At 43.5% G+C, this 7488-nt stretch overlaps 1 pseudogene; it reads left to right on the top strand.

Moving 5' to 3' along the window:
* Nucleotides 1-206: 206 nt before the first annotated feature.
* On the top strand, nucleotides 207-7084 carry LOC129619574 (endogenous retrovirus group PABLB member 1 Env polyprotein-like; annotated as a pseudogene).
* The last annotated feature ends 404 nt before the right edge of the window (nucleotides 7085-7488 follow it).

Consider the following 7488-nt stretch of genomic DNA (forward strand, 5'->3'; position numbering starts at 1 on the left):
TTCTGAGTTTTAAGACATTCCTTTCTTTCATTAACAGACTGCTAATGACTATATAACATCCAGCTGAAGACTAGCAGCGGGGGGTACTCTTTCTGTCCCCTTCTGATGCCTATGTCAGAAGCTTTCTCTATCTCCTTTATACTTTAATAAAACTTTGTTACACAAAAGCTCTGAGCGATCAAGCCTCCTCTCTGGCTCCAGATTGAATTCTTCTCCTCTGGGGGCCAAGAATCCTGGCGTCTTTGCATGATTCAGCAACAACCTTTCATCTTGAGGGCTCATCCGGGATCCTTCAGGACAAGGTAAGGATGCTTGGAGCTCTAGTTCTTTGTTCTCTTAGGGAACACGTTTTCTGCTGTGCTTTACTAACGCTACAATGTGCTTGTGTGAATGAATGACATGCCCTGCGCGAAGCAAGTGAGGAGCCCCGCTCTGCGGTTCCACAGTGATCTCATAGGGCTTATGGCAGAAACCTGTCAGGGGTTTATACCGACCTGCCAATGCCAAGAGGCACCCAATGTCTCCTTGGGGAACCAACCAGAAATGGGCAAAGCGTGTGGACTGCTCTCTCCTTTCTCAGTCAAACTGTTCAGTCTCTTTGACCATTTCATAACTCCTTGGGAATTAGAAGTACTAACCTAAGCTACTGGATCATAGATTTTCAAGGGACTTGTGATCTATATTGTTACTGTGCACTGCAGCTTAGGTCCCAAACTTGGATTGGTAGTCAAGAAAGTGCCTAGCCTCGCTGAGAATCTGAAGTTCAGAAGCTAGATGGAGCTCTAGCTCCAAGAACATCTCTGAGGTTAAAGGTTACTCAGATTGGGACCGCAATGGTTTTTTTCCTTTGGTAACATTGGCTCTTAGTGGACCAGAGGAGGCTCTTATACTGATGTGGTGATGCTTGAAAAGAACATCTCAGCTTTATGCTCATATCAGTCCTACTGTGGTCAGGAATATACTCAGGGTCGTGCACAAGCACTCAGGTGATGAATGTTTCCCCCAGCGGTCTTAGCTTGGGAGGCATTCTGGAAGGTTACTCTGATTGCACCCCGGGTGGCATCAGAGGCAAGCAACGTTAATGGTGAAGAGCTGGACATTAGTTAGGGATGCTATCAGGTCTTCCCCTGTACATCCCCACCCTGTCTTGGTGGTAGAACTGGGAGGGACGAGGATGGTGCCTGCGTCGGTAAGGGACAGACTATCTGACCAGGAAGGAAAAACTTTTGGTGTAAAGTCTGTCTACACCCCCATCTAGAGCAGGGAGGGACGCCTCTGGTAGAAAAATGGCACTGGTCACTTTTTTCCTCTCTTACAGATGGGAGCTAACAATTCCAGCCTCACTCCTTTGAACTGTATCCTGAAATACTGGGATAGATTTGATCCCCAGGGCTTAAAGAAGACACACCTGGTCTTCCTATGTGATACTGCATGGCCACGGTATCCATTGGAGGATGGCAAACGGTGGCCAGTTGGAGGGTCTCTTAAGTATAATACTGTTTTACAATGAGACCGGTTCTGTAAGAACAAGGGAAAAGTGATCTTAAAAGATAGATTTCTCACTCAGTCGGCTCCAGATATCCGCCGTAAACTATTAAAATGGGCGTATGGACCAAATCAGTCTTTAGATACTCTGTTACAACTGGCTCAGACAGTCTATTATGATAGGGAATATGAGGGAAAGAAAGAAAAGCAAAAAAGACAAAGGAAAAGGAGGAAGCCTTCACAACGGCTATGAAAAACTTTCTTAAACAGCCTGAGAAAGATGCCCAGAGGGACCTAGGTGAAAAGGGATGGGCTTGCTATTACTGTGGAAAGGAGGGGCACCTCAAGCGGGATTTCCCTCAGGCATCTAAGACGCTCCCGGCTCCATGTCCGGTCTGCAAAGGACCACATTGGAAGAGAGACTGCCCCCAGAAACATAGGTCTCCGGGGTCGGACTCTCAAGACAATCAGGACTGAAGGTGCCCGGGGGTCCCCACACAAGCTCCCGTCCTAATTACACATGAGGAACCACGGATATTAATAATTGTGAGGGGCCAATCTGGCAACTTAACTCTGTGCTTACTGAAGCCCCGGTCCACTTTCTTCCCAATCTGCTTCCATAATGGGACTGTCTGGACCAGCCAAAAGGTATTATTTCAGTTATTCTTTTTCATGCAGCTGGGATTCTGTGCTATTTTCACACGAGTTTCTGATCATGCCAGAATCTACCTCACCCCTTTTGGAGAGGAATATACTGAGCAAGGTCCATGCCTCTGTTTTCATGAATATGGAGCCCTCCCTTTCTCTCCCTTTAGTTGAACAAAATGTAAATCCTCGAGTATGGGCTGATGGAAAAATCTGTGGGTCGAGCACAAAATGCTATTCCTGTAGTTGTCAAACTCAAAGACCAGCACTTATTTCCACATAAGAAGCAGTATCCACTAAAACCTGAGGTTAAGGAAGGGTTAAAACCCATCATCGAAAATTTAAAGGAGCAGGGACTATTAATTCCCTGTAAGAGTCCTTGCAACACTCCTATTTTGCGTATAAAGAAATCAAATGGTAAATGGAGACTAGTTCAAGATTTATGTATAATAAATGAGGCTGTAGTTCCTTTACATCCCGTGGTGCCTAATCCTTATACTCTATTGTCTGAAATTCCTGAATGAGCCAAATATTTCTCAGTAGTTGATTTGAAAGATGCCTTCTATTCAGTGCCTTTGGTGGAAGAAAGTCAATTTCTATTTGCCTTTGAAGACCCTATGCAGCCAGCTTCACAGTTAACCTGGAGAGTTTTACCCCAGGGATTTCGTGACAGTCCTCACTTGTTTGGACAAAGTTTGTCACAGGATCTACAAAACTTTAATGGCTCTGAAGCGGTGGTGTTACAATATGTAGATGATATTTTGCTCTGTGCTGAGACAGAGGAAGCTTGTTCCTGAGCCTCAGAAGATTTCTTAAACTTTCTGGCAGGCTGTGGTTACAAGGTATCAAGAGAAAAGGTTCAGCTTTGTCAACAATTGGTTATATATCTGGGCCTAATCATATCAGAAGGGACTAGGGCCATAGGCCCTGAGAGAATTAAACCTATACTAAATCATCCCCTACCTATGACTTTAAGACAATTGACAGGATTTTGGGGAATCACAGGTTACTGTCACATTTGGATTCCAGGTTATGGGGAACATGCCCAGCCTTTATATAAACTTACAGCTGAAACTCAGCAGGCCCAAACTGACAAACTGGTTTGGTCTCCAGAAACTCAAAAGGCTTTTAAGGTTCTTCAGATTGCTCTCCTGCAAGCTCCTGCTCTAACCTTGCCCACAGGGTCAGAATTTAATTTGTTTGTCACTGAAAGAAAATATATGGTCTTGGGAGTTTTGACACAACCCCGAAGGCCTCACCAACAACCTATTGTTTATCTAAGCAGAAAATTAGATGTAATTTCACGTGGGTGGCCCCACTGCCTAAGAGTAATTGGGGCAGTGGCTTTATTAGCACCTAAAGCTTTAAAAATAATTAATGGATGAAACCTTACTGTACTGACTTCTCATCATGTGAGTGGAATCTTAAATTCTAAGGTTAATATTTGGATGACAGACAGTAGGCTTCTTAAATATCAATCACTGTTGTTAGAAGGACCCGTAACTAAACTCAAAGTCTGTGGAAATTTAAATCCTGCCACTTTCCTTTCTGAGAAGAAAAATGAAACACCTGATCACGATTGTTTCCAATTCCTAACTTTAAACTATGCAGCTCGGGAAGATCTAATGGATACCCCATTAGACAATCCTGACATAGAAATATTTACAGATGGCAGTTCTTTTGTTCGGGATGGAAAGCATAAAGCAGGTTGTGCCGTGGTGACTGCCGAACAGGTTTTGGAAGCAAAATCTTCCCCCCAGGAAACCAGTGCTCAGTCAGTGGAACTTGTGGCTCTGACCCAAGCTCTAGAGTTAAGCAAAGGGTACCGGGTAAAGTATGCTTATTTGACTTTACATGCTCATGCTGCAATATGGAAAGAAAGTTTAAAACAGCAACAGGAGAACCTATTAAGTATTTCAGAGAGATCTCTGAAGGTAATCAGTTGGCTGACTGTCAAGCCAGAAAAGCGGCACTTTACGAAACCCCTTCCCTGCAGACGGCTTTGATCTGGACAGGTCCTGTGGAGCAGCAAAAACCACAATATACTGAGGAAGACTTAGAAAGATATGAGAAATGAGGAGCAAAGATTACTGATAAAGGATGGTTACAGTCTGAGGATGGACGATTAATAATTCCTGAAAATGCTCAGTGGAAAATTCTGAAGGGTTTACATCAGAGTTTTCATTTGGGTGCAGAGAGTACTTACCAAATGGCTTCTCATTTGTTTGAATGTTAAAATGTAATGAAAACTTTAAAGAATATTATCAAAAGGTGCGAGATTTGTCAGAAAAATAACCCAAAGACTGAAAAGCTAACAAAATCTGGATTACAACGAAGTAGGAAGTATCCTGGAGAGGACTGGGAAATTGATTTTACCCATATGCCAAAAGCTAATGGATATTCTTGCTTACAAGTTTGGGTAGATACTTTTACTGGTTGGATTGAGGCTTTCCCCTGTTGTAGTAAACAGACTAAGGAGGTTATAAAGATTTTAATCCATGAAATTATCCCCAGATTTGGGCTGCCTTAGAGCCTTCAGCGTGACAATGGCTCCGCCTTTAAAGCTGCTGTAACTCAGGGAGTATCTAAAACTCTAGGAATAGAATATCACTTACACTGTTCCTGGAGACCCCAATCCTCAGGAAAGGCTGACAGAGCTAATGACATTATCAAAAGACATTTGCACAAATTAACTCAAGAGACGCAGGACAATTGGATTAAAGTCCTACCCATAGCTTTAATAAGGGCTTGAACTGCCCCAAGAAACTTCCCTGTAGCTCAAACGGTAAAGAATCTGCCTACCATGCAGGAGACCAGGGTTCAATCGCTGGGTTGGGAAGTTCCTCTGGAGAATGGAATGGCAATCCACTCCAGTATTCTTGCCTGGAGAATTCCATGGACAGAGAAGCCTGGTGGGCTACAGTCGGTGGGGTCGCAAAGAGTCGGACACAACAGAGCGACTAACACACACACGTCCCCCTTTGAATGTATTTATGGAAGGCCTTTCTTATGCACAGACTTTGTTATAGACCCTGAAGCCTTGGAATTAACTAGTTATGTAACTCAGCTCTCAGCTTTTCAACAGACATTAACAGAACTCCAGGAGACGACTCCTGACCCCGCCTCTGAGTCAAGCAAGCCTCTATTTGAGCCAGGAACTGAGGTCCTCATAAAAACATTGGGATCTGGGGGCCCATTCCTCGAGCCCCTCTTGGAAGGCCCTTATCAAGTTATTCTTTCTTCTCCCACAGCTGTCAAAGTGCCAGGAATTGATTTGTAGGTACATCACACTCGAGTTAAGAGGTAGCACGCTGACCAAGACTAAGTGACTTCATTTTATGTCTTTACTTTCTATGCTCTGACTTTGTACTTTTCAGATGGGCCTGATAATCTATGTGAGCCTACTTCTGCTGACTCCAAAAATCCTGAGTCTGCTGTTTGATCCTCAAGACAATGCCTTCCTGACCTGGGCTCACTCCTGCGCTGCATTCCACAATCGGTCTAACTGCTGGGTCTGTGGAGCACTCCCCTCTTCATCAGAGGAAGGCTTCCTGTGGTGGACATCTCCACTTCAAGGGAAAGGCTTTCTCCAAGTCTGTGAATACCTACGACAACAATCATATGCGATGCCTCTTCTTCATCTGATGACATCTACCAACCCTAAAATGGACTGGCGCAACACTTTGTACTTTAACTATGGACATAATGTGACTTTTAATTCTTATTATACATTGTCTCGGTTCAATGACTATTTTGCTACACATAAGGAAAATAGGTCTATATCTAATGGTTTTTTACCTGATGTTTATCAAATATGGGATGAGGTTATATGGCTAACTCCTGAAAAAGGACGTTTAATATATACTGCCCCTATATGCTGGGAACAAACAGAGCCATTCCCAAAAGTTAGCCAACAACTTATTTACAATGATTGGAAACAATTGGGATTTTTGCCTCAGGAAATATGCAACATAATCATTCCCGTGTTTTCCAATCCTAGTTGAGGTCCTCCCTTTGTCTGGCCAGGTACTAATTGCGACTGGATATCTCAGTCACGCTGGCTTGCTCCAAACGGGACTTATTGGATATGTGGCTCTTACCTATGGGCATGGCTTTCCCCTGGTTGGATAGGAAGATGCACACTGGGTCTAGCCTTTACTCACGGCTTTATATTTTCAGAGCTTCCAGAAAAGCCTGCTAATTTACCCCACCTTAAAACTCAGTGGGCAAGGTCTGTATTTCACTGGTATGATTATTTGGCTTCAGTGTTTGTTCCCTCTTTGGGAACTACAGATGTTATGCTACGAGTGGATGCTTTGACTAATTTTTCAACAGGAATTACAAGATTCTCAAAAGGCTATTTCAGTTCTTAATGCTAAACAAGCACAAATTAGAAAGGTGGTTTTACAAAACAGATTGGCTTTAGATATTCTGACAGCTGCACAAGGAGGAATGTGTGCCATTATTCATACCCAATGCTGTACATATATACCTTATAAGAGCACGAATGTTACTCATTTTATTAAACACATGAACAAGATGATTGGGGCCATGGATACTCCTGCAGCCTCAATTGCCTCACTTTGGGAGAGGTTAACTAGTTCCCCATGGTAGACAACTATCTTAATTACAATAATTCTGATTGTTTTGTTTTTGGTGTTTGCTCCCTGCATCTGTAACTGTATAACTGGATTTGTTTCTAGCCGCATGAAAGCTTTTAAGTTACAAATGGTTGCTCAAATTCCTGCTACTGCTGCAGCTTCCTCCAACTACTATTGGGGGCCCCTGGATCAGATATCCTCAATATGAGGATTAGGAGAATATGTTGCCTCACCAATTTAGGGACAACGCCCCTTGTCAGCTCGGCAGCAGTTATGGAATGAGAACAATGCCCCTTTTCCCTAGGCAACATAATTCTCCTAAAAGAAAAGAGGGGAATGAGAGGGTAACAGGAAGGAAGGCCAGGGGTCTCCAAACGGAGGAAATAGCCTGCAAGTGTCAGACATTTTTCTCTCTCTTAAGCAGAAGGAGGAAACAAATGCAATATTTTTTCCTTCTCTATACAAATTTATAAGGAGGTTTCTCTTAAAATACTGTGTTGCCATAATGACACATGGTTTCACCTGAAGTTAACCAATGCCTTTTTCTTATGGAAGTATTTATCTTCAGTTCAGATCAGTTCAGTTGTGTCTGACTCTTTGCAACCCCATGAATCGCAGCACGCCAGGCCTCCCTGTCCATCACCAACTCCTGGAGTTCACTCAGACTCACGTCCATCGAGTCGGTGATGCCATCCAGCCATCTCATCCTTTGTCGTCCCCTTTTCCTCCTGCCCCCAATCCTTCCCACCATCAGCGT

Source organism: Bubalus kerabau, chromosome 9, assembly GCF_029407905.1.
Source record: "Bubalus kerabau isolate K-KA32 ecotype Philippines breed swamp buffalo chromosome 9, PCC_UOA_SB_1v2, whole genome shotgun sequence".
Taxonomy (NCBI): Eukaryota; Metazoa; Chordata; class Mammalia; order Artiodactyla; family Bovidae; genus Bubalus; species Bubalus kerabau.